General features: G+C 43.5%; 1 protein-coding gene across 3 annotated transcripts in view; it reads right to left on the reverse strand.

Annotated features, from left to right (window-relative positions):
* The window catches only part of AGPAT3 (1-acylglycerol-3-phosphate O-acyltransferase 3), an 88,350-nt gene extending 87,959 nt beyond the window's left edge, over window positions 1-391 (reverse strand). For 2 of the 3 annotated variants that reach the window (XM_041400033.1, XM_041400030.1), the window contains exon 1: window positions 128-389. The gene's annotated coding sequence lies outside the window, so the exon portion shown is untranslated. Of the gene's footprint in view, window positions 1-127 lie in introns of all 3 variants that reach the window. The other variant, XM_041400037.1, reaches the window with a different exon arrangement.
* Between the last annotated feature and the right edge of the window lie 11,498 nt (window positions 392-11,889).

The raw sequence follows: 11,889 nt of genomic DNA on the forward strand, positions 1-11,889 counted from the left end.
GGGCTCCCGGCCGAGCCCCCGGCGTGCGGCAGAGCCGGGCGGGGATGCTGCCCCGGCCGCCGAGGCTCCGCCGCCCGCCTCCCCCCGCATCCCGGTACCCGCGCCTCGCCGGCGGAGCGGCACCAACCTGCAGTCCCCGCCGCCGCCTCCTCCTCCTCCTCCTCGGGAAGAGCCGGAGCTGCCTCTGCCCGCTTCAGCCTCCAGCCCCCGGCGGCGGCGGGCTGGCTCGGCGCCGCTGCCCTCGGGAGGCGGGGAAGGGGCGAGCGGGGCGGGCGGCTGCGGGAGCGTCGCTCATTGAGTGCGGCAGCCCCGGCTGTCGCTGCCGCCGCTCCCCGCAGCCGCTACTTCCTGTGCGGCGATGGTTCAGTTCCTCCCGGGCCGCTGGGGGCAGGAGAGCCGGGGGGCGGAGGAGGAGGAGAGGGGGAAGGTCGGGTCAGATAGCGGGGGCGGCAGCGGCCGCCGCCGNNNNAATCCCCTTAACACATATGCGGCGGAGCCGCCCCCCCTGCCCCGCACCGCGCCCATCGCCCCGCGCTCCGCTGTGCCGGTGGCGGCCGTGGGGAGATCACCCAGCCCTGGGGACGGGAGAGCGGCTCCCCCGCAGCCCCGCACCGCGCCCCGTGCCGCTCACCGGAGACATGGCTCTGGCTCCCGCCGCTGCCCCCGGGGAGCGCGGTCCGTGTGCGCCCGCCCGCCCGGCAGCGCATCCCGCGGCACGCACGGAGGGAGGGAGGGATGCGGGCAGGGAGGGAGGGAGGTGCCCAAGGGCCCGGCCCCGCCGCAGCCGCCCCGCGGGGCTGGGAGGGAGCGGGCGGCGCCCGGCTGGGGTGGGCGAAGCTCCCGGGCGCGGGGGATGCGTGTGGGGAAAAGGCGGAGATGGAGCCGTGGGGGATCGATGAGGGAAAGTCTCAGTAAGGCAGGGAACGGGCACGTAGCGGTGTTAATAAACGGCACAGTCCCGGGGCGGGATGGAGGGATGGGGCTCGGTTGCTCCACGCGCTGTAAATCCCTGCCCTGCCGAGGACCGGGCGTGGTGGAAGCGCCCCAGGAAAGGAGCAGGATCTCACCTGGGCTATTTGATTGGTGCAAATGTGACACCGGCAGGCTGACGGTGTCTTTTGGTTCCTACACATAAACATAAAGGAGCAGGTCGGAACACATCTAAGGCTGTATAAGTTCGTTCCGTTTTGCAGAGTAAGTTTTAAAAGATGATGGTTTTGTTTGGACTCACACTCGTTCTGCTCAGGGTGTGACGGCATTGCGTGTAGGGTCTGTCCTGGCCAGAGAAATTCAGAATCAAGAGGGTTTTATGGGCAATAGTGAGTTGAGATACGGAGGTCTTCCTCTGCTTTCTTGGATGCAGCATGGCAAGTGTCGGAAAGGAAAGGAAAGGAAAGGAAAGGAAAGGAAAGGAAAGGAAAGGAAAGGAAAAGAAAAAAAAAAGAAAAGTTGAATCAGAACATTTTACAATAGCAGTTCCTAGTGTTATTAGTGTTATCCTTCAAACACCTTACTGATGCCTCTAAATAATTAGGTACAATCTCCAAGACAGTGAGTGCTTGCAGCTCTTAAAGCTTTTTCTTCAAGATCACACGTGTTCATTACCTCTAAAAGATAGTTCCAGAATACAGATTTTCAGGAGATTAGCATTAGGCAGTAACATGGAAAGACAGAGTCATAGTGTTCTCTGAGTCTTCACAATAAAGCAAATGTTACCCTCAGCAGCTATGGCAGACATATATATATAAATATATATAAATAAATAAATATATATATATATATATATATAAAAGTTTAAAAAAAAAGTGGAGGTAACTGTGGTTTAGGTTCCAAATGTTCTCCCTCTTTTGCCTGTGATATATGACATCCAGAACATCATAACTTGACCTACTTTAGAAAAGTACACACAAGGAATATTTATGTTCTGTGTTAACATGAAGTGCCATTTAATCCCTTTATTGCTGTGCTTTTACTGCCATCCCAGAGCTCTCAACTGGTTTCCAGTGTAGTAGGAGGCAGAGATTTCTGCCCTTAGGTCAGGTGGGTGTGTTGCTTTTCCTTCCCTCTCTGTCCTCCAGCACAGCTCCTCCTGGCAGCTCTGCTCAGCCTCATGTAACGCTGCTCAGCCCACGCTGCCTTGGCCAACCACAAACCCTTTGGCTGATCTCCTGTGCTGATGTGGCTCTGCAGGAGGCTGCCATCAATTCAAGCAGCCTCCCTGGCTTCCTGGAGAACATCACAGGTGTATTTCAGTCCTCCCATGGAATGGAGACAGGACAAAGGCAATTCCTCTGAGGTTCCTCTGAAGTGATGAGCCTCTGTTTGTGTTCCACACAGGTATTTTTTCCTCATTTTTTCCTGCAACTTTTGTGTTTGGAGAAGGATGCTCACAGAGTAGCGCTTCAATTTTTTTTTCTCTGTGTGAATTTCAGTGTACCTCACAAATCCCTTTCCAGATAAGAAATAGCTCATTCAGAGAAATGATCTCATAGAAATGAGCAATGATCTCATAGAAGTAGCTCTGCAGTAGTTTGACTGCAAAAATTAAGCATGATGTAATTCTTCAGTCAGAAAAATACTCAGATTGTATCGCCAACAGGACAATTAAGCTTGCCTGACCTGTTTCTGGTCTACCCAAATTTTAACTACAGCACAGTATAAATTCCCTATATTATTACATACTGGCAGTCCTACTTTGCAGTGCTGATTGTGGCCAGTGAGAGTGCACATAAAAATCAAATTTTCAAAACTAAAATCTGAAAGGATGATGCATTCATAGGATATTTTAGCATGAGACAGATAAATAATAAAAGAAAGGAAGTACTTTAAAAGTACTTTAGAAATAAAAATGGCGAACAAAGAAAGAGCTTTCTAAAAATCCCCAAAGGTAGGATTACTTACACAAACTTAAAAAGTTTGCCAAGAAATGAGTTGCCATATTCCTGCTCTGCTGTGTTCTGACATCTCCTGGCAAATGACATCTTCTCTTTCTCAGCACTTAAGAGAGCTCTCTGAAGTTCTGGCCATTACCTCTGGGGTGAAACTAAGAGCAGCTGTCCTGATATTTATCCATTATCATCCCCAGGAGTAAAATAAACTCTTCCACAGAAGAGTTTGCTTTGTGTATGAAGCAAGATTTCAAATAAAGCATTACTGACCTTTTCAATTGAGCAAAATCCCCTTAACACATCAAAGCAGTTAAAACCTACTTAAGAGCATGAGTGAAGCAGCTATTTCAGAGAATCCCAGCAAGTCTGCAGGGTATCCTGGAGAGAAACTCTCCTGCACTGATCTTCTTCACCTGTCACTTTTTCTGAAAGTGTGAATATAATCAGAAGTAAATTTTCTTTCCACTTGAAGAGATTCTCTTAGTACCCATTTCACCTGCTGGAGCCCCTTCCTCCCCAGATCTCATTCTGGTGTCTCAAACCATTGGTTAGAAATCACTGGAGAAGGTTTTCATATTAGTTTTCAGTCCTGAGCTGTGTGTAAGGCATGTTCAACACCCTGGTGCAAAGGCAGCTCCTCGTTGTTTCCAGTCAAGTGCAGAGAAGCCCCAATTCCCTTCTGGAGTGAGCAGAATCCAGGCAACCACTTGAATACTGGTACAGCAGGTCCTGCACGAGCTACTGAAGGGTCAAGGAGACTCAAAGCTGACATTGGACTGGGGCTCATCTATTCTTAAAAATTCAGGGGTGCTCCAGCAAGCACAGATGCACAGCTTTGGTCACATGTGTGAAGCACAACAGCAGCAACACTTATTTTCTAGTGTTGGCACATCCTGTCCTAAATTTAAGCTCTAATTAATTTGAGGTCTCAAGAAAAAACATATGCTGACACAAAGCATTAATGTGCATGTGATACAAAAGATGGAGTATTCAGAATTCATCTCCCAAAGTGGTTGGTGCTTTAAATCTGATATAACTGAATATCTGCTTAGCTTGCCAAATGTTCAGCATTGCCTTCTACTCACTGCTGCAAAATTCCCTGTTTTGCTGTGTTCCTGGCAGAGTTGTGCTGTTGTTAATGACAAATGAACAGCAATCTGTTGATAACATGAGCACAGCTTTCTACCAGTTACCTGAAAACTAATTGCTGTTAGAGCTGAATTTCTTAATATATAAAACTTTTTTTTTTTTTCCTTTGGGAAAGTGTAGTCAACTTTCATTTGGCCATTTTTGAGTTACACAAGCATTAAAAAAAATGTCCTAACACCATAATTACAAAGGCTTCCAGTATGGCAGAAGAAATGACTCAAAATAAAGAAGCTGCAAGTTAAAAATACATATATAGAGGGCATTTCAGAAGGGACTGCTGATTTGGAGTGCCTGTTTACACTTCAAGGGCCCAGCTTTTCAAAAGCTGTTGAGTTTGTATAAACAGTTCCCTTCCAGATGTCTCTGTTATATATATGCTTGGTGGTTTTTTCTCTCTCTCTCTCTCCTCTCAGATCTAGAGTTAGCTCAATTAGGAATGAACTCAGAAACTCTGATAGAGTTGCTTATGAGATTGGAACACAGGAATTCCTGTTTTAGGAATGCCAGATGATTTTAGCCAGAGGTGACATCCCTAGATTTTCATCTCCATGTGCAGAGTTTAAAAAACCTTCAGGCAACTGAGCAGAATTTAAGCAGGAAACTGAGGCCCCTCTGTGAGGTGGGAGGTGTGGAAGGCAGCTTAAATTCCTTTTGTGCATTTTAGAGGCCTAAGTGCTTAGCTGCTGTTGTGGTTGGAAATGGACTTGAAATCATATTAAGTCCTAGTGTAGTTTAATTTGGATTTTCCTGATGCCTTGTACATTTCTTTGAATGAAATCTTAATGAAAATATATAGTGCCAGCAACAGATAAGCATGTGCATATGCTTTACTTGTCTGTATCTTTTAAAAGGGTGATGAAGTTTAAAAAGGTAAATAAAAAGTAATGTCATGGTAAACTGCTTCACTGGGCAGAAGTAAAGAAAATCAGTATTTTCTCTTTTCCACTGGAAAATTAATTCTACTTCTTTACAGAAGAGTCTTCCAATACAAAAATCACATGATGCTGGGAAATAGGTCATGCTGCTCAGCAAAGAACAAAACCTTGCACAATACAAACACACAATACACATTTTGCTGTAAGTACAATCCCTACACTTTCTCTCAAAATTACATTTGTTGTCTCTGGATGCCCTGAGGTGAATTTTAGTTCTGTTCTTCTCACACGGCACTTGGAGCTGAACCAAGCATTCTTGATTTATATTGAAATTGCATATTTTTGCCTGTAGTCTAGGGGCTGTGTTTTGTACATCTTTTTAAGGAAAAAAAAAAGCGCTCATTAATGTTAGTGGGAGCTTTTCTGTACAAAGGAAGCAGAATCACAATCCTATACATAACTGAATCTGAGGAAATACTGGAAAAACACTATTTTGGTCTAACCCCTCTTAGCAGTATTTATTCACCCCCTCTCTCAGCAGTTTATTTTCAGCCTCAGGAGCCTGAGCAGGGCTCGCTGTCCCAGCCAGGCCTGTTTCCCACTGATAACACAGGCAGCCCAGGGAGTGTAAACATCTGTGCTTTAGAGGCTGAGTGGGAAATGAATCCAGCACATGCTGTGTTGTGTGGCTGCAGAAGCCTGGGTCTGGAAGGGACCCTAGAGATCACTTAGCTCAGTGCTCATTTATCTGGTCCAGGAGCTACAGAACCACTTCAGATAAGATAAAGGAGTATTGAAATGCACCCATAAAGGTTTTCATTTACCAATAGAAAGCCTTGGGTTCAGCTTTGTGTGACTCTTTACTCGGTTTCCTTTAATGAGCTGGTTTTCTTGCTTGCATGCATGTAGGTTTGATCCTGAGTTTTGGTGCCCTGTCCCATCATCCTTCTGACAGATCATGAGCTGTGCACAGTGCCCAGATCACAGAGTAAAAAGGAGTTAATCTATAGAAAACATCTATACAGAGAAGTATGATGGGGTAATGAAAACCCCTCTAAACGCATGTGGTCAAGGAAACAGAGTGGAGTTCACTGGGAGTTCCTAATTCTGAATTTCCTGGTGTTTGCCACAGACACAGGAAATTGATTTGACACTGTTTCAGTCTCTAAAGTCATTCTGGAAGCTTAGTCAATTGATTTCCCTTCTCATTGCCAGAATGGTGGACCTGGGCCAAAATGCGAGTGCAAATTAGGTCCCTCAGCTTTGGGAATGCATCAGGAGAGGTTCTCTGCCAGCCACAGCACTTTGCTCTCTGGAAGCACTCCCACACTGCTGGGTTTTGCTGTGTTGATGGTGCTGGTCAGCACTGCAGGCAGTGCCCCCAGATTTACAGCTGAGTGTTGACAAACCAGCACACCTATTTCATGCACTGCTCCAGTAAAAGCCTCCTCACTCAGAGCTAAGCTGTCTCTTCTCTTTTGGCCAGAGCTGCTGGCAGGCTGCCCTGTTATGTATAAACATGTAAACCACAAAAAAGATAAAAGACTGCATCGTGCCAGATCCCTAATATAGATGAAAACTTGATTGCTTACCTCTGAGAGGAAGAAGTTGCTTTTTTCCAGGTTTTGGAAGAATTTGCAGTTCAGTAAGCTGCTGTTACATGGAAGGGGATGTGCTTTCCCATCATGGTTTTGATTTACTTCAAAATGCTTTTCTGGAGTAATCGATTGCTTTGCCAGCCTAAAACTCAATAAACATGGTTTTAAAAGGGCAAAGATTTAGTGGTGCTGCAGTCTGCACCATAAATCTTTGTTGATTTATTAATGAATGAATGAGGCCAGAGATGATTGTCCAATATTATCTGCCATCATTGTTTACAATCCCTGATTTATGGGCCTGACTCCTTGTTTTCCCAGGTGTGGTTTGATGATGCTTCTGGAGTCAGACTGGCATTGTGACAAAACACCCAAGAGAAAAAACAGCCCCTATTTCTGCCATCAATTAATGTTGTAGGTACAGGTATAGATAAACCCCCAAGCTCAGGTGGGAACTAGTTATTACATTAAGTGTCCACAAAACAAGGCTGTGACAACATTTCTCTTAGGCTTATTTGTATGGTTTTCTCTATGTGTTAATCTCTATGCATGAGTAATCCCCACACAATGAAATGAAAATTGAATGTCACGCTGTCTGTTTGGTCTGTACATCTGTTACTCGTGCTCTGTTTTGCAGAATGGTGCATTTTTGTACATACTTTATTGCAGACTTCAGCATCATTGTCACATTTCTGAGGCTAAGAGGAGAAGAGAAAGGAGCCAGTGGACATCCCTCCCTGCAAGAGCATGGAAGGCATTTGTAATTCACACAGCCTTAGAAATCCCATGGCTGATGTATTGCTGCTTCAAAATCTACATTCACAAAATGCAAGTTTGGAGAAATGCCAGTTCCACCATCACGTTACAAACTGGACTTGCCAGAGCTGGGAATGGCAGATTTGGTGTCATCAGCAGTGCTTCAGCACATCTGCAGTTGGGAAGAAATGTTTGGATGTATTTGTGTCAGAAGAGAAAAGCATAAATTACTGATAGGGAGTCTCTGAGGCACATCCAAGTGCATCATCACATGAAGCAGCCTGTCTCCTCTCAAATGAAAAAACAAATCAAAAACCAAACCAAAAACCCCAAAGCAACCATATTTGAAAGAACCAGGGATTATTCAAATACTGTTAAGTGTAATGCACAGTGACCAAATGCCCAAGTAAAGGAATCTGCTGGAAAGGAAATGAACAACTGGTGCTTCCCAAGTTTCCTATGACAGATTGGGGCTGTTATGATTGTACTTTCTCCCACGTATACACTGAGAATAAAGAGGTCATGATAGCAAACTAAGAGTGGGACTGTTAGTCTGGAGTCTAGATTAGAATATGCCCCTTAATACAAAGAGTTTCTGATCAGAAATAGGATATCCATTAATCCAAGTGCAAGAACTGTGACTGACTTGACAGTGAGATTTATGCCTCTGTGAAATCATATATATAAATCAGTATTTAGAGGATTCATGGAATAAACACTTCCCATTGTAAATGAGAGAATGAATTTGATGAACTACCAAACACCCTTGTTAAGATAGAAAAAAAAAAATTACTTTCAGGTAACTTGTTTGGAAAATGTTTGCTATGGATAAATCTGTTGGTAAAAACATAGCTGATATTTCAGAGCTCAAACCAAGCAAACAAAAAGCAACACAGAGGCAATAGAATTTGAGCAGAGCAGCATCATGGCAAAGAGCTGACTTCTCTAGTAACACCCTGTGAATCACTGTGAGGAAAAGGACAGGCAGAAGAGAACAGGAGGCCAGCTGAAACCATCCCAGGAAATTGCTGTGCAGTACAAACTGAATCAAATCAAAAGCATGAGTGGATATGTGCAGACCTTCCAGAAGTGTATTAGCACTCCAGAAGGGAAGTGGTAGAGATTTCACATGGCTTTTGATATCTGCCAGGAGATACCAATAAAGGCACTGCAAGAAGCAAAGGAAATTCCTCTCCTGCAAGACACACAGTCTGAGAACAGAGACCTTTGTTGTATGTTTACAATCCAGGATTCATCAAATTATCACTTCAGAATGGAGAAGATTCTATTGAGAAGCTTCATGGCAAAGATCCCTGTCCCAGACGTGGAACCTCACCAGAAACCACTGAGAGGAAGCTGAGCTTCTGAAATCAGCACAGGAGACACACACACACAGATGTGCTGCTTCACACGTCCTCCAGGATGAGGGACCAAATCAAGCCTCACTAAAGGCACAGAAGCCTTGGATTCAGCAAGGAATTCAATTCAGTATTGGAATATTGGGAAACTGCTGCTTCTTTCTTCTTGTTTTTCTGAAACACAGTCTTGGGCAAGACTGACAACAACAATAATAACAACAATAATTTTACAATAATACAAGTACCCTGATGAGTGGCTTTTGGGATGAGACAGAGCTTGTTGGTGTTTCTGCAGTCAGCAGAGCCTCGAGAGCCCTGCTACTGACAGACTTCTCCCAGGTTTGGATATCAGGGCAGCTCCCACCAGGAGCTGTGGCATTCCCACATGCAGTGGCTGGTGCCTCTGGGCACTGCAAGACTCTTGCCTGTGCCAAATGTGGGTGCAGGGAGAGCCAGGAGGGGGACAGGGATTAACTCCAGACACCTTTTGCCCCACAGCAGTCACCAGTGAGCCTGGAATGGGTGCTTGGAAGTGAGAGACAGCTGTATAGTGTGTGCACTGTTTATTTTCAGTTCATGTTTGGAGAAGAAAAACAGCAATAGTGCTGGAATTATGAATCTTGTATCATAGTAGTGTCTTGCAGTGTACATTATGGGCATTCATCAAGAAAGAGTTATATTCCATATGTTTGTGGTGCATTTAAGCAATGAATATTGGTACTTGTATTGCAACTTCATCTTCTAACTGTAACTGTGTGAAGCTCAAGCATTTTTGCACCAAGTGCATTTGTCACTGATGGGAGGAGGTTGCCATAAATACATTAATTATTAACTGAGAGACTGCTAAAAAGAGAAGGTGGTTATATCTAAAACAAGCCTAAAAACATAGATATCTCCAAAAAGCATCTTCAGAATGCCTTCAGTGGTACCAAGAGCTGATATTTCCAAACTTGTCTCACTTGGCTGTGTGACCTTTTAAGAGTGAAAGAAGCAGTGTGCTCTGGCTTTGCTGCACTTGTATTGTCATCTCAACAGAATTCCATGTCATCAAAACATGAAACAGGTAAAAAAAAGTGAATACCTGGAAAATATTAAAATCAGCAGCTGTTCAGTTCTAGAATAAGTGTAGTTGGAAGATTTTCTTACCCAGTAGCTGAATAAAGTATTGGAAAATTCCAAAAATATGAAGAAGTTCAATTACTTGAGCAATCAGAATATCTGAAAAATACTTTCTGAAGCTTTTGAGTTAGAGGAAGAGAGTGAGTAATCATTTGTTTGTCTAATAATTTAAATGCAGACAGGTCCCAGAGAAGGTTCCAGGCAAATAAATCACAGATGTGAAATATTGACTTCCCACATATTTTTCAGTTTCATTGTTTTTCAAAAGTGCTTGGCATGAATTCATATCAAAATAAATTTTTTTTTACTGTCATTATATCACTTAGCACATTAGGAATGCAAAAATTAAACATTTGGATAAATGTATATTAGAGCAGGTAATTAATTTAGTAAGTACATACACAGATCTTGTTTACAAGAAAAATGTCTGACAGTGTAAAATTATATATGATTGCAAAGCAACCTGTTTTAATGGCTTTAATGCAATAATAACCAACTTCTCCAAATGAAAATAGCAAAAGGATGAAGGGCCAAAAAACAAAAAATACTTAAGATTGAGTATATAAATCAGTGAATAGCCAACCACTTAACTGATTATTGAAGTGACTATGGATTCAAAATTACAATTCTTGGGTACTACAATTTCCAATCCATAAAAAACTATGAGAAAGGCTTTTTTTTCCTCATACAGAACTTGAAGAGGGAATATTCCCACAGCAGAGCTTTTAAAAGCTGTTGAAATGTAAAGATAGGATACAGACACACACAGAATGCTGAAAATATGCAGGTACATTTTGCCTGACTCTCAGCTGACCAGTTACTGTTCAAGAGAGAAAAAAAAAATGTATTTAAGTGGCAACAAAACTCAAAGGAGAAGAAAATCCTTCTGGTTTGGAACCTGAAACAAAAAAAGAAAATCCTTATGTGATAGATCAGCATGCATTTGTTGCCGGAGTGTACAGAGCAGCTTTCCAGTCAGAGGGCTAACTGGAAGTATGAGAAAGGAAGAGAGCAGGAATTAATATCTTGATTTTTCTTTTTTTCTAATCAACAAGATATTGCCTCCTTACAATATATCCCATCCACCACGCAGCTTACAGAACAAGTACTGATGATTAGAGTGTTTCATAAGACAGTCTGAACATAGGTTTTTGGGAAAAACTATAAAAGTTGCCATTTCCAACTGGGAGACAGCTCATTAGAAGGCATGAGATCAGCTCAAATTATGCCAAGAGGGAGAAAGAAGAAGGCAAAAAGATCCCAAGGTAGGCTGTTATAAGTATGGATTATTTGCCTTGCTTTAAATTTAAGACATATTTAACAAAGGGAATGTTTTCTGTTACTCCTTGGAGACTTTAAAAATAAATCTACTCTTCTTTCTGTAATTTTTCCTTGGTTTTAATTGCTCAGGACTCCGGGGTTCTGCTTTGGTAGCAGTCTTTAAATCAGTGACTGATGCACACCAACGTCCCAATGTTTATTTACCTACCTCTGAACTTGGTTAGAGGAAGGTAAACAATCTTTCTAGGTTTTAGTGGATGTTAATTATTTGATTGTAAAGCACAGTGAGGCGTCTCTGTGCCTGAAAAAATGCCTCCTGTGCCTTTTGAGTGGTTTCTAAGTAAATCCTCCCACGTTTCCCTGGTGGGGCAGCCTCACTGGTTAAATGGAAAGGCAATCCTAAATTCACTCTGATGCCTCAGGTTTAGCTGTTATATTTTTCAGATTTTGGTGTGTGGGTCTGGGCTTCATATGAGGGGATGGTGAGCTCTGTGCACAGAGCAGGGAGACAAAACAATTTCTGCTCCAGCTGGGCCCCAAGGACAAATGATCCAAATCTCAGGCCAAGAGCACAAACACCGTGGGCTGAAGAGAGAAAAACTAAGAAGGATGGGACTGCATGGGCTGCAGCTGGAATTGGACAATGATCTCCACTGTGCAAATGGCCCAGAACTTACAAAAGTGAGAGACCCCATGACCTGTTGTCCATTTTGTTGCCATTTTGGGTTGTGCTGCCCAAGGTGGATCAGTTGAGGCTTTTTAATAAATCCCTACTTTATTCTTTAGCTCTGTCCAGTCTCTGTTCTAGGTCAGTCTTCACAGGGCATCAACTCAAGGATGTTCAGTGTGCTGAACCCACCCTGCCCTT

This window comes from Onychostruthus taczanowskii, unplaced genomic scaffold (genome assembly GCF_017590055.1).
Source record: "Onychostruthus taczanowskii isolate IOZ18803 unplaced genomic scaffold, ASM1759005v1 scaffold17, whole genome shotgun sequence".
NCBI classification, from domain to species: domain Eukaryota; kingdom Metazoa; phylum Chordata; class Aves; order Passeriformes; family Passeridae; genus Onychostruthus; species Onychostruthus taczanowskii.